Source organism: Odontesthes bonariensis, chromosome 10 (genome assembly GCF_027942865.1).
Source record: "Odontesthes bonariensis isolate fOdoBon6 chromosome 10, fOdoBon6.hap1, whole genome shotgun sequence".
Taxonomy (NCBI): domain Eukaryota; kingdom Metazoa; phylum Chordata; class Actinopteri; order Atheriniformes; family Atherinopsidae; genus Odontesthes; species Odontesthes bonariensis.
Genome location: NC_134515.1, coordinates 21,942,249 through 21,967,655, shown reverse-complemented (window position 1 = coordinate 21,967,655; position 25,407 = coordinate 21,942,249).

Here is a 25,407-nt window from a genome sequence, read left to right as displayed (position 1 = left end):
TAACTACTAACACAACCCCACTGAGATACATCTAAACACCCCCTTCAGTTCCCCCCACTTGACATGAAGCATTGGTTCAGTCCAATCAGACCATCAGCACATCAGGCCATCAGCACACCAAGCATAAAAACCTATATATGATAGGAAAACATCAGTCAGGGAAATGTGAGTGTGGGGAAGATGAGACAATTGAACATGTTATGTTATATTGTAGGAATTATCAGGCTCAGAGAAATTATTTAATTAGAAATCTTAGTAGGATGAAAATGAAATTGGATATAGTAGATTTATTGCAAAAAGAATCAGGAAACAGAGGATATCAGGTTATTCTTTATTATTTAAAACAGTGTAGGTTGTATAATAGAATTTAGTATATATAAAGTATACAAATGAGTGTATATGAGTAGTGACTATGGAATTAGGGATGCACCGATACCACTTTTTTTCAAACCGATACGATACGATACTTGGATCTGAGTACTTGCCGATACCGAGTACCGATGCCGATACTTCTACCACAAAAAAATTTAATGAATTTGAAGACAGGCGTCGGTCTTACTAGCCCAGTGGTTCCCAAACTTTTTGTGCCCAAGGCACACCAAAGGACAAGTAAAAATCTCATGGTACACCTATTGTGCAAAATAGTCCTTATAACACGTGTTATCACTCATATCATGTAAAATATCTGTAAATGTGCATAACTATTTACTAATGCCAAATACAATGTGACAAGACAACTATTACTCATGAAATATTTATTAACAAAATATTAAAAAAATTTATTTGAAACTTTATCAAATTAGGCTTCATCAAAGCAGCAACAGTCATTTAAACCAGACAGGTCACAAAATTAAAAATGAGGCAAAGGAAACTCAGCACGCAGAAATTTAGCACAGAGAACTGTCAATGCAAGGAAGCTGCATTGTCCATGGTCCTAAACTACAATTTATCATTGCAACATTTCAGCAATCAGTGAAACATGTGCTATTACAAATATTTAGCCTGTCCGATGCACAAGACTTAGCTAACTAGCAGTTAAGTTAGCATTAGCTAACTTCTCCCGACAGGACGAACTCGGGCTGAGGATTGCTGACACCCCCGGTCCAACTGAAGCCATAAGACGGGTAACTTTAATGATACTGTCGACAGTTTTTTTTCCTCTTTTCTATCAGTGGTGGGTTGTCAGCAGTCTCTGCACTGGTGGTTGGTGGTTTACTTCGCACCAGAAAGCGCTCCATTTTCCCTCTTTCTCTGTTTTCATGTTGTCCTTCAGCCTTTGATGTGTCACGGTCTCATAATTCCCACCTGCGCAACTGTGTTAACAACGAAATATGGGGTTCTCTGAGGATTTTATTTTTTTTTATATTCTTTTTAGGAATATAGTTTTCCTCTGTTTTATGAAACGAGTACATACAAAGTAGTGATATAGTAAATAAAAAATATATATTTTTGTGTAGTTGTATATTGCACACCAGGACTTGGACACCCTCTGATCGCGGTCTTCATGGTATCGGTTAACTTTAACGAGTACGAGTACGAGTATGAGTATGTTAGAATAGTATCGGCCCGATACCCGATACCAGTATCGGTATCGGTGCATCCCTAATATATATAAGTATATATAAATATAGGTATATATAATTGTCATGTGATCCACACTCCTTACCAGTTGGTGGCGGTAATGCTTCTATAAGTTGTTTGCCAACCGCCAATAAAAAAACGAAATAGAGAGAGAGAGAGAGCACACCAAGCACATTGAGTTGCCTGTAGTATGAAATGCGCCTTGCCTTGCATCAGGAGTACTTCATGCATCTCAGCCTGTAGCCACGCCTTTTGCCCATCAGGAAGGGGAACCCAAACACCAAACCCAGGTAACTCAAAGAAAGAAAGAAAGTATTAATACAACATAAAACTGAATTTACCTTGCAGTGTCAATATGTGTGCACTCCATACAAACCCTGCAAGGCAATAAAGTAACAAACTACAACACATTATATAATTAAAGAATATTCAAAGTAATAATTACAAAGTAAATTAAAGAAACCAAATTGTGGTAGGGTGTGGCTCTTACCCTGTGTGGCTTGCCATCACAAGTGGTAATTCATTTGATTTTTCATGCGGATTTTCCTTTATCCATTTTTCCACTTGTTCCTTGAATGAATCACTGTAATCCATAATACTAGAAAACCACTCATTTTGTTTTTTATCTTCATCATAAGGAAGTAGTGGCAATAATTCGTTGTGCAGTTCAGTAGCCTTTTTACACAGTGCAGTCAAGTTATTCAGTTGTGAGGGGATTTCAGTTACATTTTGTTTTGAGTTCATGTGCGCTTTTATTTGCGGGATAAGCTCTTTGATTTTATTAACGGCACTTTTGCGCTCATGCTGCAACCATGCGATTTTATTTTCCAAAGCTTTGACCGTCAGTTTGCTTTCCCTTTTTTCGCGTTCCATGTTTGAACATTCAGCAACAGCGTTTATTTGACTCATTTCCTTTAGATTGTATTTCGTATGAAGCAACACAATCACATTTCATTCAAGAGCGTATTCAAATCCATCAAATAGACATTGCATTTTAAATTCATTGACAGTGCAGATTCGATCCAAGCAATTTCAACAAGCAATTGGCCTTTAGACAACTTCAGCCGCCACTTATGCCACCAAGTCCCGACATCAGAATCCAATCAAGCACGAAGAAGTTGCGCCACCATCAATGCGTCTTGCAACCAGCGTAACATCCATTTAATACATTGTCCTCATTTCACACAATGCATTCCAATCGAAGCGGATTCCTTAATCTACAAACAATGAACAGGTTCAGGCCTACCTGTTCGCAGGTGAATGGATGGCGGGGTGTGGCACTCCTTTGTTCTCGGGGTAGTCGGTGTGTGGTGAGTTGTTTCCTTGGTTCCTTGGAGCGGCTTGATAATTTTCACTTTTTTCTTTTACGCCAGTTTTTGTTGACAAATGTTGCGGCTTCCAACACAAACCTTTTAGCCGCTCAGAGTTTAAGGTTGGGTCCTCAGGTTCCTTTATTTGTGACGCGCTACTGGTTTATGATCCAATATATGCTTTTGTTGCATTTATTATAATCAAACCGAACAGAGTTATCACAGCGCAGCAAATACGGATTAATGTAAAGATGAAAACCAGCGGATTAAACGGGTACAAAAGGTGATGAATGAATAGATGTGGCGTGGCGTTGTCGGCAGGATTATGGCTACTCCCAACCCTGACTCTCTCACACCTGTGTCACCTTTACGCACACACACCTCCGCACGCACACGCGCCTACTCCCATGTGAACCACCCCCTCTGCAACACACACACACTCAAACTCATTGTGCTCCTCATATTCAACCTATATGTCCTTTACAGAGGCAATGAGTGAATGAAACCAGATGTGACAGAGAAATCAGAAGTAATACTAACAGAAATTAACAGAGACAGGAATTACTTAAACAGCAAGCAAGGAGACCATACATTATAAACCATACACCAGCTAAATGAACTGCACAATGAGTTGAGTTGAATGAAACCTGATATTGTGTGATGAGGGATCATCACATAGTAGTCAAGCCCTATGATCCCATTGGAATAGGGGAAAAACCACCTGATATATTGACAATACAGGTACAACAGATGGCCCTCATTGTCATGTATCTCCCTCATGATGTCCATGATGCATCCCAAGACTGTCCATAGGTGCAATAAATGCAAGCCTCATAATCATTACATGACTTGTGTTTTACTGTCTCAGCGGATACTCGCTGCTTGCTTGATTTCTTTTAGAGAAGAGTTGCATAAATTGTGTTTGTACAGTATGTTAGATTCGGTTCTTTAATTGGAAGCTCAAGAACGGACTGGAGTAATTCAAGTGAAAATGAAGTGTTTATTGGTAGTCACACGTCAAAGCATATCAGCGCTGGGCTCAGTGGAACAGAGCTCCCGCAGGAAGTCCGTCAGACTGAACCTCGACTTCCGGTTATCATTTGTATTTATAGCCTCATAGGTTGGACTCACACTCGACCGAGTATGATTGGACATGAGTAGGTTCAACATGCTTCGTCATATTCTCTGGATCAGCCCAAAACAATGGGCCTCATGCAAGAATCGTTCGTACGCACAGATTTGTTCTTAAATCGTCCGTACGAGTGATTTAAGAGAATCTGCGCATTCACCAATCTTTTCGTATTTTACGTTTTCTTTCAGGTACGAACAGAATTTACGAGTGATCCAGACTAGAGTTCTCAACGGGTCGGGTCGGCCCGAAAAACCCGACGGGACCCGCGGGTTCGGGCCGGGTTCGGTTCGAAAATATAAGCAGATGACTCGGGTCGGGTCGGTCCTCGGGCTTAATCTTTTCCGCCCAGTGAAAAAAAAAAAAAATGTATTAATCATCGCTGCTGTTTACCGTGAATCATGGTGAATTTCCCCTTGGGGATCAATAAAGTATCTATCTATCTATCTATCTATCTATCTATCTATCTATCTATCTATCTGAAAGTCTGCATGGAGCGGGGACAGACATGACACCGCTGCGTGCACGCCTTTAGCGGAGAAGAAGATGGAGTTGAAGTTGAAGAGCAAACTTGCTGCAGGTGAATTCACCGTCGCTACAGGAGTGGGAAAATCAGAGGTGTGGAAAGTGTTTGGAGTGGTGCTGGATTCTGATGGAAATTCCACAGGTTATGTGCAATGTTCAAAATGCAAGGTGCTGTTAAAATATGACAGGAAAAAAACAGGGACGTCCAGCCTGAGCCGCCATACAGTAAGCTGTGGGCATTCGGCCACCACCACGACGCAGCAGCTGCAGATGTGCGGATGATTCTGCTTTTTTTTTTATAGCAAGAACAGTAAGTTTTCCCATTCATATCATGTTTCTATTGTGGAAAAAATATCGTTTCACTAGGTTTTTACGTGGGTTAGGCCACTGCACATAAGTGCCGTAACGACCCACAGCCCGTCAGTCTCCATAGGATAACATGGGAAAACTCGACCCCCGGCGTCGGGCCGTGGGCCGGGTTCGGGTCGATAATTCATATTGATGTGTCGGGTTACATCGGGCTCGGGCTTTGAAAGCCAAGGGCCGGGTTGGGTCGGGTTGTAATTTTCAGGCCCGTTGAGAACTCTAATCCACACCTGTCGTAGGAGTTTCGTAAAATAGTCCGCTGTTATTCCAATCAAGTTTGCTTGACTAATGGATTGTATATTTAATTACTTTGAAGAAAACATAAATAAATATATACATTATACCCCATAATTATGCTGACATTATTCTGTTTGACTTAAATTGTGCACTAATTGAAGGTTCATTTGAATCTGTAATGGGAAGCGCAGCGGCTGTCTTGCTATTTTTGGATGCCTTAGTGCGTCAGGCTCTTGGAAGAGACCGTGTGGAGACAGACGAATGGCTGACATCGCGATTAAGATTCCCAAGGACTGTGCTGCTACAAATATGCAGCTTGCTAGAGCCACGACTCCAGAGAAAAACACGCCGATCATACCCAATTCCACCACACGTCCAGGTCCTCACCACCCTTGGATTTTTGGCCACTGGAACCTTTCAGAGGGAGATTGGAGACGATCGGGTGTGTCCCAGTCCTCTGTCCCTCTGTGAGTCGTGCGTTCCCCTTGTTCATCAAAGCTCTCATCAGTTTATCACCCGTGGTACATCAGATTCCCATACGCCGCTGTGCAACAAGTACAATTTAAGAGGGACTTTCATGCCGTGGCTGGACTGCCAATCATAATTGGAGCACGAGCAGGCCCGTTTCTAGGATTGTGGGGGCCCTAGGCAATGGGGTTGTTGGGGGCCCTAGGGCTTTTTTTCTTACGGGGGGGTCTAGGGGTCCCCCATAAAATTTTGTATTTCCTACATGCAATTTCGTGCATTTTAATCACAAAAGAGGTCAAACATACTCTGAAAAGTAGCCTTTATTTTAAAAAAAAGTAAGTGTTTCATAGGGATGTGGCAGTCTTGAAATTGCCGAGATATTGGTCACATGAACATAGATCAGACGCACCATTACAAAGCCAACGGGGTCACAAGAAATGTGTTCACCAACTGCTAAAGACTGCTAACAAATAAAGCTTACCAGAAAACTATTAGCCTACCATGCAGTCCTGTTGTATAACAGAACTAAAACCGACTTAGATGGTAATAGGTGGTAATAGATTGGTAATATCTGACCATGGTCATAAACATATTTGCCGTTTGTTTAAAATAGTTATGATTGGCTCGGTATGGAACAATTTGAATGTGCCCTCGACACAAGACACAAGCTATAATAATGCACATAATGAATAATACCTTAGTTCCTATTGACATTTTTGATGAGCACGTCCCATGCTACAAGTGCATGAACTTTCCCATGCTGTGGGACAGCTCAGGTAAGCTATGCCCCTTTTCCACCGAACATTTTTGTACCAGTACAGCTCTACACGGTCCCACTCTACCCTGATAGGGAGCTTTATGAAGCTATTTATTATGAAGCTATATTATGGAAAAGTACTGAGACTTATTTAATTTATAATGTCTAAGAACAAAGCCAATTTTTACAATTCCCCCTTTTGAAGTGATTTTATCATTTCAACTAATTCAGTCAAATAACTGAGGTAGGAATGTAATCTTCTGTATTGTGTCACATCTGTTTTAGCAGCAGCAAGTTTTTAGCAGTCCCCCCAAGCTGCAAGAGCCACTTACCTTTTGAGATGTAGCACAATCAGATAGGAGATTTCTGCCATCTCCATTTTGAAGTGACTTCATGTGTTATTATGTAAGCTTATGTGTAAGCTGTTCTTCTTTGCAATTACAGCAGCAAGCAAGTCTTCATTGCACAGGCATGTGGAAATAGTAAAAATAATTCTAATGCTTTAGCTAAAATTTCTATATCAGGACTATTCCATCATTTTACTCGGAACAGAAACTCTTTCCGAGAGGGTTAAAACCTTCATAAGTCACTGATTATAACTCTGCAAATGAGCACATTTAGAAAACAATTCTAATGCGTTAGCAAAAAAACCTTCTATATCAGGAGTATTGATCAAGATTCTAGAAATATAGACTCTTTTCTAGTAAGTGTAAAACCTTCCTCACTCAACTGATAATAACTCTGCAAATGAGCACATTTCTTAATAGATTATATGTAGAAAATAATATTTTGCTATATGTATTGTGTGTATGTGGCCCCGAACCCATCCTCTGTGTGGACTCTTTGTTCATAATGGCCTAAAACTCTATGTGGTTTGCAAAGCCTTGCTCCCCCATAAGTATCATAACATCACAACACTGATTAATTAAAAATTATCACATCATTTCTAAACTACTGACACTCATACATTGCATAAGGCGATTAACATTACCAGCAGGCTCGTCCACCGCTTGCAGCGAATAGGAGCGAAAACCCGATGGCTGAACCGGGAAAAATTCTCCTATGGCCCCATTTCCATTTGGCGACCGACCAACTCATTACCGTTCAAAGTCTAAGGTCCCGCTCCAAACAGCCGAGTCACCCCACTGGCAATGGTCATACTAATGACTGGTTGATTTATAGCCACAAAATGATTAATCAGCTTAATGATTACATGAAATACAACAGATGAACAAATTTAATTTTTTATGATGTCCACGTGACGAGTCGTGTAGTCTCTTCTGGTCCAATCCTGTCACTGCTTGGTGCTCGGTTCTCCTCTTGGCTGAACGTCTGTTCAGCATTCTGATCCGGAACTAATCTTGGAAGGAGAGGTCACCAGTACGTCGCTTCCCTGAGGGATCTTTACCATCCCTCTCCCTAACTAATTTTCTTTTGGGATAATTTTGTTGTGTGGTTTTTCACCATCATCTTGGCATGATGGGCAAGGCCTCCCAGAACTCAAGCTTATGAGTCCTCCGGCCGTACGTCCTGTAGTGGTTCTGAATCTGTGGAATAATATTAGCAAATCGTGCAGCGCAGTAGTGCAAAATGTCATTTGCACTGTATTTTTATACTTAGGGCATGTCTCTTTGAAAGGTTCAATCCTAATGCCCAATTCATCATTTATTTATTTATTTTTTCATATGGACCCCAAACCAAAACAAAAGAAAATCAAATCAAATCAAAGAAATCATAAAATAAACATAAACCAAAACAAAACAACTGGCCAGTTGGTATAACCTTTGCTTTTAGGAACCAGAATAGGAATCAGAATAGGAACCAGAATCATCAAGCTGCTGTGCAGCCTTAATGAGAAATCCAGTACCATCACCTTATTTTGCTGTGAAAAAACTTCAAATCATTTAGAGAACACATCAACACAGATAACCCTTTTTTTTTAAGACAATACGAGAATTCTCACTAAGTTGCTGTCCAGCATTCATGAGAACTTCTGTATTATCCACTTACTCTGCTGTGGAAAAATCGTCAGACAGTTTTGGGATCATGACAACACACAAACAACACTCAACACCAGACACCACAGGTTAGGACAACAGATGACAAACACATATCGCATTTCTGGGTTTGCTCAAGCAAACCTCATGTTTTCATTGGGGCCTAAGTATACAAACAGTGGTCTGAGTATGATTCCATGTCTTCCTCTTCCAGGTCCGGGAAGTCTTCCAGAGCAATTGTCTCATCTAATTGTTGAATTGATTAATAAGAGGGCAGTGCAGGTAACTTATTATCATCCTATGCATCCTAGACAGAGCTGTTGAATACACGGTATGCGGCAACAACCACACAAGGTAAAATGCAAAAGAAGACAAAAACACAGAATTTTTTGGGAAAATTTGAGAAGTTTTAGTAAACCATGATTAATTGTTAATTAATTGTTCATTAATTGCCGAACTGCTCCACTGCAGTTTCTCCTCCTGTGTTGTTCTTTGCTGCAGGACAGAAATGTTTGTGGTTAGATCTCATCTTGGCAGCAGCACAGCATCAAGAAAGCAGACATTTCTTTTCAATGACTAACTGATTAACTTGTTTAGGATAAATATTGTCTGTCCTCTCTTAATTCAGGTCAGAGCGTTAAAAATAAAATTTCAGCATAATCTGCTTAATTCTCACTTATTAGTTAGTAATAATGTTGTTTAATTCTTACCAGTGGCTGTGTTTCGTGATGCTGAGCCGTCCACAGACAGTTCAGGATCAGCATTAAGTTTTTTCCGGTTCTAATTGAATTAGAAACACCTCATGTGGTACCAACGGTGTGACATCAGAGCTGTTTCTAACATCACAGGATACCATAACATGTTTCCATACAGATATTAAAAACATAGGTTCATTTTATTTCTTTATTTATCCTAATTCATCCTTTATTTTTTTCTTTGAGGTGCACGTTGTGGCCCTGTGCTCCTGACTTTCCTTCCAGTATGTGTGGCGTGTGCGTGGCTGTATTTGTGAGTGTGTTTTTCCCCCTTCTGACACCCAAGTGGAAGCACGCATTGCTGCGTGCCTGGCAGACATCTCGGGGTGGATGTCGATCCACCACCTTAAGCTCAACCTGGACAAGACTGAGCTGGTGTTTCTCCCGGGGAAGGGCTGCCCGTTCCGAGATCTGGCCATCACCATGGATGACTCTGTGGTGACATCAACCCGGACCGCGAGGAATCTGGGTGTGACCCTGGACGACCAACTGTCGTTCTCGCCAAACATCGCATCAGTGACCCGTTCCTGCCGATTCCTCCTCTACAACATCCGGAGGATTCGCCCCTTCCTCACCGACAAGGCAGCACAGGTGCTCATCCAGGCTCTTGTCATCTCCCGCCTGGACTACTGCAACTCCCTCCTTGCTGGCGCCCCGGCTTCTGCCATCAGACCTCTGGAGCTGGTTCAGAAAGCTGCTGCTCGTCTGGTGTTCAACCTCCCAAAGTTCTCCCACACCACTCCCCTTCTCCGCTCTCTACACTGGCTCCCTGTAGCTGCTCGCATCCAGTTTAAGACTCTGGTGCTGGCCTACAGGGCAGTGGAAGGAACAGCTCCTTCATACCTCCAGGCTATGGTCAAGCCCTACACCCCCGCCCGACCACTTCGCTCTGCGGCCACTAGGCGCCTGGCTGCCCCGTCACTCAGGGGTCCCTGCGCACGATCGACACGGTCACGGCTTTTCTCTGTTCTGGCACCCCGATGGTGGAACGATCTCCCGACTGATATCAGGACAGCTGAGTTGCTGCCCATCTTTCGCCGTAGGCTGAAAACCCACCTCTTCAGGAAAAACTACCCTGATCCGCCCTCTTAGGACAGCATCTGCGCCGTCCTAGTTCCTTACGCACTTATTGTTTCCTCCACCACTGGCACCCTCTATATTTTCATTACCCCCTACCCGAACCAGGGTTTGAATCCCAGTCCTGCTTTTCTTACCTCTTTTATTTCTTCCCCTACCCGAACCAGGGTTTGAATCCCATTCCTGCTTTTCTTACCTCTTTTATGTCTTCCCCTACCCGAACCAGGGTTTGCATCCCATTCCTGCTTTTCTTACCTCTTTTATTTCTTCCCCTACCCGAACCAGGGTTTGCATCCCCACCCCGCTGTGACTGGTGTGCAGTTGGTGAGAGGCTGGTTGGTTATCGCACTTACTCTAGCACTAGTTTTGCTCTTAGCTGTTTGGTATTAGAAGGAAATGCACTTATGATTTCTTGTGACCTGAAGTTCTTTTGCCTACCGATGTTGAACGCACTTATTGTAAGTCGCTTTGGTTAAAAGCGTCTGCAAAATGACCGTAATGTAATGTAATGTGTGCATGTGTCTGTATGTGGCCTTGGGTTTCACTGCTTTGTTTTATTTGAACGCTCTTTGTTCTACATTTTCTTGGATGAGAAGTGCTATAATGCAGTCCGAGGTAAGGACATGTCTATAGTTTACAATTATGCCATTCTTCAGAGATCGTATTCCTTCGCGCCGTTGTTGACGTTTTTAGAACCAATCAGAAGCAGAGTAGCTGCTGTGGCCAGAGCTGCTTCGTACGCTTGCTTAGCTGTCCGTCAAACACAAATAAGCCAATAGGAATGCCCCCGTCGAGGCGAAGGCAAATATTTTACACGATTTCAGTTTTTTTTAATTGCAATCATGTATTTTTTGTTTGAATTTGTTTTTTTTGTTTGACTTTTTTAAATTTAGTTTTTGAATTGATATATTTTGCTTGCTCTTATAAAAGTCTTCTTAAAACTTATTGACACAAAATAAACTCCATAGTTCTGCACGAACCATTTCCCTCATTCTCCGTTTCTTGTCAACATCAAAGTAATGATCCTTATATCGGGGGTCAAGCACACTTGCTATGCAGAACAGGGGCTCTGTGTCTGTCTGGCTAAAACGTCTGTCCAGAGCTTCTAAAAGTGCTTTATTGTTTTCACCCCGTGGTCGGTTTCCACTTCTTTTTTCAGCAGACGCGTCAGTGCTGCAAATGAGGGGATGACATCTGCAGCGGATGCTTTGGCTGAACTAATTTCTCTCGTCAGCTGTTCAAATGGCGCAAGGAGAGAGAGAACATTCTCAATTATTTGCCATTGGTAAGGGGTGAATGTCGCCGGCAGATCGTAATCTGCAATGTAGGCTGCCAGGGTTCGCTTTTGATCAAAAAGGCTCTGTAGCATATAGAACGTACTATTCCATCTGGTGCTGACATCTTGCTGGAAACGTTTAGGATACATGCCGAATTGTTCCTGGATAGCCTGGATGCGAGAATATGCTAAAGGGGAGTGTTTGAAGTGGCCTACGAATTTCCTCCCTGATGATACTATGTCAGCAATGCTCCGCTGGCTCAACACACCTTCATTGACAGCAAGTTGCAAAGTATGGGCCACGCATCGTATTCCTCTCAGGCCGCTATCATCCATGGCTTTAACCATATTATGAGCGTTGTTGCTGACAACTGCGTGCACTCTAGTGCTGTCTATTCCCCAGCGCTCAAACATACTGTTAAACACGCCCGATATGGCCACTGAGGAATGGGAGCCTTTGAATTCCTGGCACTGGAGTACAACACGCTTTAGCTGGAAGTCTTCATCCACCCACTGCGCCGTCAGGCTCAACATACTTGTTGGGCTGACGTCGGAGCTCCATATATCAGTCATGAAGCTAATGTAAGGTAGATCGCTGCCTTTGGCCAAGAGCTCGTGCACATGACTGGTGATGCTGTTGTACAGCTCTGGCAGGCAAACATCGGCAAAGTAGCGTCGGCTAGGTAAGGTGTAGCGGGGCTCGATGTGTTGAATTAGTCTCCGAAACCCCACATCCTCCACAACACTGAATGGTTGGTCATCTAAAGCCATGTATTCCATTACCTTCTCAGTAATTCCCTTTGCCTTGACACTGTCCTTTGTGAATTTCCTGCTCTTTTTAAAGATGTCAGCCACTGATGGAGTTGTGCAAGCCGATTTAGCTGTGTTAGCTTTCCTCTTGGTCTCCCTCGCGTACTTCTCATATTTTGAAGGATGGTTGGACTTCAAATGATTGATCAGACCTGACGTGCTGAAAGTTTTAGCACTGAGACCCCCTCTAGACACTTTAGTCTTACACTCCTCACAAACCGCAAATCTATTCTCGCCCTCATGAACTTTGAAATATTTCCACACCAATGACATTTTTAAGGATGCGCCAGTTTGTAGCTCACTCGCCTGTTTGCCCCTAGCTTAGTTCCCGCGGTTCTGTCATTGTACGTAAGGTAGGTAGGTGTGTGTGTGTGTGTGTGTGTGTGTGTGTGTGTGTGTGTGTGTGTGAGTGTGTTTGAGAGAGAGAGAGAGAGAGAGAGAGAGAGAGAGAGAGAGCTGTCTGTTTTACGCTTCACTCAGTCACTGCACGTTGTCTGCTTGGATAATTTTGCGTCACCACTATTCGGCCTCCGATTCAGCCAAATGTGTTTTTTTTGCGTTATCGGCCGAACATTTTCGGTTGCCGAATATTCGGTGCACCTCTACTTATAACTATAGTCAACCCAAGGAAGCACTACCGCAGCATGCGGTGCTGCACAAGCAGACTGGGAGCTTCTTTCCACAAGCCATCAGACTCACAAACACTGAAAAAACATATTACATATCCTTACATATTGTATCTACTACAATACTGAACATAACCTATAAGACCACCGATTGTACTTTCTGATGCTGTGTGTGTGTGTGTATTTATTGTCTAGTATGTATATTACTCCCCCCACCAACCTGGCGGGTCGGGAGACTGGTCAAATGCAATTTCAAACTTGAACTACAACAACTTAAGCTTAACTTCCTGTTTACTTTGTTGGAGGAATAATCAACGAGTGCCTTCTCTGTCTCTTAGTGGCAAAACGGTCAATTATTTTGCCGTCATTGACCTGACTGACTATGCCATTTTCAATGGCCATGACTGCAAGGTTATGAAGGCTTTTTTGCCCCATTGTTTTACGCAGCCAAGTGTGCAGTCGGCGCAGAGCACTAAAGGACCTCTCACATGAGCAGCTACTTACAGGCACAGTCAGAGCAACTTGGAGGACTTCTTTCAGTGAGGGGAACCTGTCTGCGCTGAAGAGATTGTGGACAGCTAGCATATCTTGGGGTGTATACCCAGCATCTGCTTTGCGAGCAAGAAAGTTTCTGGCAACAAGGACCTCCTCTGTTTTCAAGTCAATGTTATAGTGCCCAGCAAGCTCTTTCAAATTCACTTCATTCAAGAAGTTGTCAGATTTAGGGCTGCATGCCTGTATTCCTTTAAGGAGCCCTGCATCTACACTGGCAAACCTTTGTTCAAGTTCACCAACCATCCTATCCAAACAGGGGAAAAGCAAATCTCTTTTAAAGACCTCAGAGTTCACTAATTCAGTGCGCAATCCAACAGTTGTGTCACACACAAAATCTTCCATCTTTCTCTGTTTCTGCCTTTTCTTGGCATGTGGTTCTGGAATGTCATGTGTGAGGCACAGAGCCTTGGTTCTCTCGAACATTTCTGTTGCAAATGCATCAGTGCGTTTACCTTTAAGAGTGTCGCACACAGCATCTTTTCCAATCAGTGCTTCAGCCAGGTCTAATGTCTCCTTCTGAAGGAGTTTGTGGAGGCCTTCAGTGATGGACAGAAGTGTCTGAAACATCAGCAAAGCATAGATAGTCGAGAACCTTGCTAGCTTTGCTTTGATACCGGTGGCCTTGGGAGACCCGGTGGCTGACAGGCACTCAAATATGGCAGGTAAGGTCTCAAGCACAGCATTGATCGACTGAAGCCTACATGCCCAACGAGTGTTGGAAAGTTGGACTAGTTCCACTGCCAAACCAAGCTTCAGCTGAGCATGTTTGAATGTGTGGTGATGTACAAGGGAGGTGGTGAAAAAAGAGTACAGAGACTCCAACAAATCAAACAGCTCCACAGCCTCTGAAACAGCCCTGCAGGTGTGGCACAACACTAGATTGAGCTGATGTGCATAGCAGTGTATATAGATAGCCTCAGGATGAAGCCCTCTAAATCGTGCCTGCACGCCTCCCGTGGGTCCACTCATGACGGCGGCACCGTCATATGTCTGTGCCACACACTTCACATCAGCAATGCCATTGGTTTGGAGCTGCTCTTGTAGCTTGTCTGCAATAGACTGTGCTTCAAATGACATCAGCTCTGCAAGTGCCAGAAAATGCTCCTTTACCTCCCCCTCTGACACATATCTAACACAAACAGCCAGCTGCTCTGATCGACCATCTCTTGCCTCATCCGCCATGATGGCATACATTTTAGAGCGTGTGATCTCAGACACAAGGACACTTGTCACTTCCTGAGCACAACACTCAATCATCTCATTCTGAGAGACTGGTGAGATGTATGTGGAATTTGATGGAGGAATATGGTTTTGCAAGAATGGATCAAACTTCCTAAGAAGACCCATGCAAGCCAGAAAGTTGCCTCTGTTTGTGCTCTCAACACTTTCATCATCCCCACGAAAGGGTAGTCCCTGGGCCCCTAACATTGAGGTGACAGCAACAATTCTCTTCAGATACTCCCTTCTCGCCGCCATCTCATTTGCCTCTGCAGACATCATCATTTGCACCACATCTCCCTGCTGGGTAGTTGCCTGGTACCCCCTCCATGCAACAACACTGTCCTTATGGGACTGTGCCAAGTCATGTTTACTGAAGACGGCCAAAGCTTTTTTCCAATGTCTGCAACCACTGAATGAATGCAGCATTCCGGCTAACTGAATACTCTAACCAATGGTACTTAGCAAACCAGCTGTGGTTAAATGCCCTTTTCTGTGCACCAAAGCTGTCCTGTGGATAGCTATTCAGCTTCACCTGTCTGGGACCTGTGTCTTTATCACCTAAATCATAAAGGGGAGCAGCAGCTTCTTGATCATTTTCTTCCTCGTTGCCTGCTTGTTCACCTTCTGCCTCTCTCTCAGATTCCTCTATGTCTCCCTGCAGATCTATTTGCTCGACCTCCTCTGAATCTGGACTCCCTTCCTCACTCTAGTCCACAGTCTGTCTTTCTGCCTCACCCTTCATGGAGTTCAAAAACAAAAACATGGTTAAACCCTGAAGTTAATTTTATATCTGATCATATCAATATAATGTATGACGTCGTATTTTTCCGAAACTACAGCATAGGGAAGGGAAGTAAGTATATGGCTGTTAAATTAAATGATGTTCTAATAATTAAGTTCATATTTTGTTGGCATAGGTCAATTTCCACATCTATGTAAAGTTGGCCAGAATAAGGGCAAGATACTCTAAGAGGAAAAACGCCTGAGTTGAGTTTGGGATACATTGCACCAAGGGCGAAACCATAGTGAATTTAAAGTGAATTTTGTACAATTTTCATATAGGTCTATTGATAAAGATGTGCTTGTATAGAACATAGTTTTAAGCAATGCAGTATAATGACCAAAACGGGAGCAAGTATGAAGACATTCAACTTTATTTGCACCTATGCACTAGGCCATGGCTGCCACTCTCATGACTAACATTATCCATTAACCTCACCTGTGAATTTCCAGCCTCTGTCTCTGCTTGTCTTCCTCCCTCTTCAACTGTGGGTTCTCCTCCACTACCACCTCCATCCTCTCCCTCAGCCTCTGCTCCTCTATCTCTTCCTGCCTCTTTTCCTCTACCTCCTCTGTCCTCGCCTCCATCTCCTCCAGCCTCTCTGCTGTCTGTCACCTTACAAAAATATGTTGATGCATGGCATACAAACAGATTAGGGATATAATTTCATGGTAAGTTAAGTTAGGTTACCCGAGGTAACTTATTCTTTGGTGTGACAAATAACAGTAGTAGCATTAATTGATTGTATTTAAATGCAAGAATTTTCTAAAGGGAAAACAACAACAACAAAACTCTGGCTAGCAGAAAGGCCAAATGGTTGGTGACGCGGGAAAACCACTAGCCACAGTGGCCGGTGGGCAAAAAAGTTAACGTCAAGCCTGGCTTCAGACACTGAGATGCTGAACACGATTTAATAAACTACTATGGCTCTTAAAACAAAACAAAACAAAACAAAACAAACAAAAAAGTAAATGGTAACTTAGTGGCCACAACGTTCTGAAACGTCTGCAACGTCTTTAACTCAAGGAATGAGTTGCACAATGCTGTGGCCAATATACATCGTTGTTTGTAGCTCTTTACTGACCTCTATTGAGACCTCATCTTCTCCTCCTTCTCTCCTATCCTATTCCTCCGCTGTGCCCTCTTGATCCTTACTTGGTTCTTCTACTTTCTTAAAAAATCTTTGTGTATCCATCTAGCCAACGAAGAGACAGACAGTTTACACTTCCATGCCAAAACTAATGCTAGTACAACATCACGTTTTCCCGCTAAGTTTGTTCACCAAGGTAACGTACGTGCCAAATTTACTGTTGAAATAGACAAGCTACAATATTGTCTTTCCTCCCTTTACGTAGCTCAATATACCCCAGGTAAAGTTAAGCAAATGAAATCCGCTGACATCAAATTGCAAACTCACCGCGTGTATCTTCATACGATATCATAACTCTCTTTGCTTATCAAGCTTGACACCTCTGGAGCTTCAAAGGACACGCTGCTGCGGTGCTTGCTAGAACTATCCAACAACATGGTCCAACTGATGCACGCGTACCACGTGACGTGAGACGCTGGACGCGGAGCCAATGAGGAATATGAATAGGCCTAACGATAATTGCATTAAACGATAAATTAGTAAACAGGAACTTGTGTTCAGATTAACTTGCCTTCTTGGTGGCTCGTATTCAGTGCTTTACTGCATTTGTTTTTGAAAAAAAAAAATACATATAAATAAATTTAAAAATTGCAAAATAATTATAGGATTTTCTCAAATGAACTTGATTTGCACTCCCAACCGTAGCTCTTTGCTCACATCCACCATGTCATCTTTACTCTTCTTAAATCTTGTTGGACCCCCCCTGGCTAAATTCAATCCAGTCCCGTACGTGAGGTCCTGGGTGGCCAAAGCAGGACACAGAACTGCCACAGACACACGCAGTAAAAGCAGAAAAAAAGAGGTTGAGGACAATCCGGACATGCTCGTGATGTGGGGTGTTTTAAACAACTAAATATGGTGAGCAAACATACTGTCTATTAATAGGACGCCGTGCCAATCTTTGAATAATATTTTTTTTACACGTTAGACCTGTTGAGAAATTAATTGCTGGCTGTATAGGCCTACTGGAGTCCCACCTGTGGTGATGTGGGCATTTGCCTATGTTTTGCGTACTAGCCTTAAATAATTACAAATTATCGTCATAACATTTATACCATGGATATTATTTGAAATTGAGGCTTGTAAGTCCCACAGCGTTTCAAGTGGACATTTTCATGTTGTTTTCAGCACCTTTTCTGTATACGTTCCGGGACCTGTACGCGTCTCGTCATCCCTGAGCTGTCATATGTACTTTGCGTTCCGGCACCTTATGATTTACAAATTAAGCACTGTCTCTAATGGAACGTCTTCTGATGAACCAAAACACCTGATTTACACTGTTCTCACAGAACATTTCATTCATCCCATTCATGTCCTTTTTCTTTCAACCACATGTTATGACTAAGCACAGTTCGAATTTCCATCACGCCACCTATTGGCGTCCTCCTCCTCCCCCCTCAGGTAGCCCTTGTCCCCCAAGCCGTTAGTGCCCCCATTGGGATCTCCCCAGCCCCCACTCACCATGGCCATCGCTTGGTAACCGAACCACCACGGAGGAAAATGGGACAAACAGCCAAGACTTCCGGTTGCTGTCAAGGTAACATAAAAAGCTGGAGTCTGGAATGCGTGCGCGTGTGCCCTCACCTGAGATTCAGTATTTTCTGTTTGCCGTAGCTGCTCTGTGGGCCGGTCTGTGTGCTGCTCTGTGCACTGAACCACAGCTCGTGATGAGTCAAGAGAAGCCTGCACGCGCGTTCTCCAGTCCATCGGTTCCACACTTCACCCGGTGAACAGGCGGTGGAGGTGGAACGGCGTTGAGCTTCGAATTTAACCATACCTTTACACAATCTGATGTAGCTTCTGCTACCTTGTATGATCCCGTCCACAGAGGAGAGGACCAATTACGTTTGTTGAATTCATTCAGTTATTTCACACATTCACACAAGTCCTCATAATGTCCTAAAAAAGGGTATGGACAGGGTATTTTCTCCCCGTCCAGGCCTCATGTGGGACAACCTGAAAACATTCATATATAGGTCATATATTATATATCATATAAAATATTAGGTTAAATAATGCATAATACAATGCATAATAGGGATAGTTTCAGCCAAAGTTAAGTCTGTGTGTCTGCACAAATTTTTGTTTTGGCTCACCAAGCTGGTCTCTGCTAAATGCGCCATAAAAACAAACCTTGACTTGACCTGTTATTCTCCTAATGCCCTAATTTATTTAAACTTCTATGAAGCACTTTGCTGCTTTATTAAGTTAGCATATTAATTGTTTCATAAATCTGTTGCAGTTAAGTAGTTAAATGATTTAGTTAAATAGTCAAATGGTTTAGTTTGAATCTAAATATTGGTGATAACTATTGACTCAGAATTGGTGAAAAGAGGCAGAGGAAAACTATTTAGGGCAGCTAAAATTTTAAAGTCACGTTAATATCTCCTAATAACAATAAAGGCTAACCTTTAATAACTTTAATATGTTTGTCATCTGACTGTCTGGCTGTGATATTAAATCCTAAATCCTGATAGTTTAACGTCATGTCATATGGTCTGACTGTCTGATCTCAGTCCTGCTTCAGGTGGAAATCATAATGTTTCAATTTGTAGAACATTTTTTCAGATGTTTTTTTTTTTTAATTAAAGAAGCAAATATCCTAAACACTCTGCTTGTGTATTTGACTTTAGCTCTTTAAGAGAGCTGTTAAATCTTATTTCAGCAACAATTTGTATGAATGTTTTTTTTTTTTCTAAACCCAACCACCACCCCCCCTTATGGGGGACCTATGTTTTCTTTCTTTCTTCTCACTCTTTAATAATTTCTTCCATATTTTCCTTCGTTCCTTTTCTCTTTCTTCATACAATCCTCAAGGCACAGAAATAAGGCAAATTATAACATATATTAGAGGACAATAATTGGATAAAGAAAAAAAGAAAGAGAAAAAAAATACAAAAAAAAAACAATATGTGTCCCCCAACATTTCAAAACCATATATTAACTACCCCCCCACCCCCCCCCCCCACCCCCCACCCCCCTCCCCCTACACCACCCCAGGAAGGAATTGTGACATATGTTTTGTGTGCTGATGTACCTTGAAATTATACCTTAAACATTTAAGAAATGAAATGAAAATCAAAACAAAACAAAAACCTAAGGCCATCCTTCTCCATCTTTTATCTTAAACCACCTGTCTGCATAGATTATTTTACCTGTCTCCCATGCCATTGTACACTCTATTTTACAATAGTGTCTGACATAATTCTTAAAGGCTCTTAAATTGAACTGTTTTAAATCCATCATTTTATTTATAAAAACTTTTCCCAACAAAAGAATGATATTATGTATTGCCTGGCTTTCATTTGCCAACTCGCCCAGGAGTACTGTAGGGAGATCTAAACGCAAGTTGATATCATATTTTAACAGCCAACTTTGTAATTCAAGCCAGAATATAACAACTGAAGGACAGTACCAAAATAAATGTTCTGTGGTCTCTTCTTCTTCTAAACAAAATCGACAGAATGGATTTGCCTCTATACCCCAAATATGCAGCATTTTCTTTGTGTTTAAGTATTTAAAAATTAACTTGTATTGAAAAAAACATATTTTTATATCCAGTGATGCTTCGTAAAAATTATTGAATATTTCTTTCCATGGAAGAGGACAATCTATCATTTTTTCCCAGCTATCAAAAACTTTACATGGGAACTCCACCAATTTATCCGTTTGTAAATAAAATGTGTATATTTCCTTGTTAATTTTTGTTCGGTTTAGCCATTTGTACTGCTTTATATTTGGTCTGCACACTAAATTATTGTCACAGCTAGTTTTAATTTTTTGTCTCCAACTTAAAGGCAGAGACGCAATTAATTGATTATACTGTTGAATAGTACATACCTCCCCATACATAATTCTTACTTGACTATATGGAAGGATCTCACATTTTTCATTCAAAATGTCTTTAACAAAAATAATTCCTTTACTAAACATGTGCTTAAAAAAGATTACTTGTCCTCCACTTAATATATTTGAATTAAACCATAACATTTGTTGTAATATTTCTTCTGCTTTTTCAGGAGGGTAATACTGGAAATGTAGCCAGCTTTGTAGTGCTTCCGTTAAGAAGGTAGAAGCTTTATAACTAATGCTTACCATCTTATCAAAGTGTGTTGGGCTAATCTGTAAAAATGGGTACAGTTTTTTCTCAAACATTGGATGAATGTTTTCAAGTAACTTGCTTGAGAACCAGTCTGGGTTAAAATAAATTTTTTGTATGAGAGATGCTTTTAATGATTTGTTCATTGACCTCAGGTTCAACAGTTGCATACCACCTACCTCATAATCATTGTAAAGATATGCTCGTCTAATTTTATCTTTTTTGCCATTCCAAATAAACTTAAATATTTGTTTTTCATACTCTTTAAAGAAAACTTCAGGTGGTGAAGGAAGTGCTAACATTAAATAAGTAAATTGAGACACAACTAAAGAATTTATAAGTGTTACCTTACCATAAATAGTTAGATTTTTGCCTTGCCATGGCTGTAAAATAGAACATATCCTACTCAACTTGTTTTTATAATTAATTAAAAATATGTCTCCGATGTTCTGGGGTATGTGGATACCAAGAATATTAACAGCTCCACCTACCCATTCCACTGGAAGATCACAGGGAAGATGGAAATCACTATTCTTCAAATTGCCAAGTCTCAATATGCGACATTTCTCATAATTGGGTTTAAGCCCTGATATTTTTGAAAATGTATTCAGATCACTAATCAGATTATGGAGCGATGCATTGTCTGGTTCTAGCATAAAACTAGAATCATCTTTGTATGAATGTTTCAACCTCTATGTTCTTCCTGGATTTTTTTTATTTTTATTTTTTTATTATGATTAAACATTTTATTGTTTCTTATCTCATCACTGCGATTTTTGCATTGTAAAGCTGTTTTCAGTTTATCTACATACTTTGGTGTCTCTCCCAATCATATGCATGTTAAAATAGATGGATGAATTAATACTAATTGCTCTAGTACAAAACTATACCCCCATTATAATCATTATATCATTATAAATTCAGGCCAATGATCACTCAGAGTCTGTTTGGACTTTTTCTCACTCTCAGGGCTGAATGAGAGAAAAAAGGAAGCAGGGTTGAGAAGAGACAATCTTAGGGTGTGCACATTTATGACAAAGAGAACAACTATAAACTTAAATTGGGAATATTATGGCTCAAAAAGCGTTTGAAGCTTTTCATTATTCATTATTCATTATTTCCTGTAATGCTGCTGCACAGCTGATCCTTAGTTAGAAACCTCAGGCCTCAGGCCAAGCCTCCAACTGTTGATTTTTTTTCTTTTTCTCTTATAGGTCTTATTAGTGCGTTGATGCTGAAAAAAATTATTAATTTTTGTCAATGAACTTTGGGATCAAATATATCATAAACTTTTTCCTTCTGTATTATGCATTTGCTTGATTCTTAGTCTCTCGTTTGTTTCGAAAACATTTTGAACACACACACTCAGCCTCAGTGGAGCAAACTCGCACACTCTTTTTTTCTGCATTTCTCCAGTCCAATTTACAAATGTATCTGTCCCTCGTTTTTCTTCTCACCTCGGGACCATTTTCTTCCATCTTTCCAAAGTGTCAACAAGCATCGACCCCAACGAGCCGGGTTTACATTTTTTCCAGTCGTCAATCAATTTTTGTGACCTATTCAAAAGTTATACACGTGTTAATCAAAGTAGATGGAAGATGTATTTGCCCAAATGCTGAAAGCAGGTGAAGAAGCTTCTACGCAGAACCTATGCGTTCTGTGCGCTTCACCTCTCGGAGTTTATCCCACTTGTCAAAGCATTCGTGTTATTCCATCACTTTGCGGCACACCATAAAAATACTGTTTTCTCCCCCCTTTCTATCTATGCCAAACCCAAATATTGAACAGAAACCTCTCGAGATCTGCAGGAGCAGTCCAATATCTTCGAGCAGTCAATCCTCCCCACAGTTGCATGAAATTAAACAAATCTGACCCTGTGTCCTACAGTATAAATTTGTCCAGTCAACCCAACTCAATTTCGGGAATTATAGACCGCTTCGTAGCCCGGAGTCCTCAATCCTTCGTCCCAACTCCTGTCAGGGGAGAAGACCTTCCGTCCCGGAATTCCCCTAATTTTATTTATAGTCGACCCAACTCAGTTTTGGGATTTTATAAACTACTTCGTCCACGGAGCTCTTCGTGCACGGAAACCTCTCAATTTTGAAGACAAGTTCCCCAAATGGGATATTCATTTATAAAATGAATTCATCTTGTCTTTTATTTGTTCGAATTCACCTGTCAGGACACTTATTCACTTTCCCTGTGTGAGGCTATGTGTTTATACTTGACGTGTTACCATTCAATGCAAATATCAGACAGTACATTCACACTTGGATTTAACATGATCAGAGGACACCTTAATTCAGACAACTTCATTTAGGTTACCCAATATGCAGAAATTTCACATTTAGTCGTACAAGAGGTTTTCTGCTCACCTTTTTAGTTCTGGCGCCTCAAATTGTCTGAAAAAAGCTGTCCTTCCGATCACCTCCAGCCGTCCTCCCTCGCACGGGGGTCTATGAGTCAGCCAACCACGTGGTCACGGGACCATTTTGTTAGATTCGGTTCTTTAATTGGAAGCTCAAGAACGGACCGGAGTAATTCAAGTGAAAATGAAGTGTTTATTGGTAGTCACACGTCAAAGCATATCAGCGCTGGGCTCAGTGGAACAGAGCTCCCGCAGGAAGTCCGTCAGACTGAACCTCGACTTCCGGTTATCATTTGTATTTATAGCCTTCATAGGTTGGACTCACACTCGACCGAGTATGATTGGACATGAGTAGGTTCAACATGCTTCGTCATATTCGCTGGATCAGCCCAAAACAATGTGTGTGTGTGAATCTGCCCTTGCTTTCCCAGGCTTTCCCAATTGTTTTGTCTTCCTATTCCTGGATCACTTTAGGTCATCATGGAAAAGTACTGAGACTTATTTCATTTATAATGTCTAAGAACAAAGCCATTTTTTACAAGTATAACAAAGCTATGCATATGGAAAGTTATCTGAGAATACTTGTTGAGTCCCTAGTGTGAAAATCTTTGCCTTTGAAATGCAGCTGTTCTCCCAATTACACCTGCACACAGTCTCTGACGGTACATGTCAGTTTTTCCCTGCTCATATTGGAGAAATGTACACAGTTTTTAATCTCGGCCTCTGTTTTTACATGTTGCCCCAGGCTGCAAAAGACACTAAGGTTGGAACAATACCAGCAAATTGGCTGTGGCCACACCTATCAAATTGGAATATTCTGTTAAAATTTTACTTGCAAATTTACATAAACATAGTCTGAGGAAAGGAAAGTAAAGAAGGGAATGTGGATCTGTCAAGAAAATACTTTCACTGCATGTCAATAGAATAAAATAAATTATTTTGGTATTATAACAAACAGTGGGAATAATTAAATTTGTCTTTATGCTGATGATATCTTTTTTTATGAATTTTTTGCTAAATAGCCAAGTTGAATCACTTAATCACCTCCACTAATTTTCTGACTACTCATCTAAATGGAATAAATGAATTATCTATCCAGTACATAAAACAAGCAGGTATGCAGTGTCTCTAGAAGCACAGATTTATGTTACCGCACAGATAGACACACACATAGACAATATTAGACAATATTATTGTTGAAAAACCTTTGCTTTTGTGTTTTGAAGAATAGCATGTTGTCTATGATTTGTGCATAGTTTCACTGACAATTACACATTTTATCCCACTCAGTATCTAAAATACAAAAACTTGAACATGCACTTGTGGAAAGGTACAGTATGTATCACTTATCCACATCAGGGCAAAACTGTAATCAGCAGATCAATATGTCTCTAAGTTTGTCAAGCTCAGGTCCCCCATGTATTCACAGCTTATGCAAACACTTCTGTCTCTACAATGAATCATGAAATGTGTGTTGTTTCTGGGCGTATTGTCATACTTTCTGCAATCCAGCTTGTTCATTTGTTTGGAAAGTGATCACATTAAGGCACTTAGGTGTCAGCTGGTAAACAGCTGGTGGTTGTACCTGTATGATATTACTGTCAGACTCAATGAGACCCTTTGATAAATGCAAAGACAGTGTAATAAGTGATGATCTCTATTTCTAACAACAGCTCTTTCCTAATAAATGGAGACCTTACTCCAAACCAGGGAGATATTTGATTTTATTACCAAATGGAAAATTGCTGAAGTTATTTTTCCAAAATAAAAAACAAAACAACCTGTAAAGTGAATATATATTTTTCCTTTCTTGAGGCAGTTTTTGTCTCAGGAAATGAATTATTCCTTCTATTCCACCATCCTCGATGTTCAGTGTAAACAGCTCTAACTGAAGTTTTCATTGCTAATCTGCCAATTACTACGTGAACATGTCAGAAAAGTAATGCAGTTAAAATTGTCTCACATACTTTGTGAGACAGTGGTTTCATTGCAAGTTACTTTCTGTGAATTCCTTACAATTACCTTTCTCCTCCAGTCCATGTCTCTCTAGTCCCCTCTATCCGTTGTCCTGGTTTCCTCGTGCTTGCTTCACTATTCATGTTTAATTTCCTCTTCAGCTTGAGTCACCTACCTGCCCGCTCGCCCCACCCCTGTGACTGTTTCAGGCCAAAATGATTGCTCAACTTTTGTTTCATCCCATCCATTTTCTATGGCCACCTAAGCAAATTCAGGGTCACTGGGGTGCTGGAACATATCCCAGCTGCCATCAGGCGAGAGGCGGTATACACCCTGGATAGATATACGTTCTCCTCCCGTATT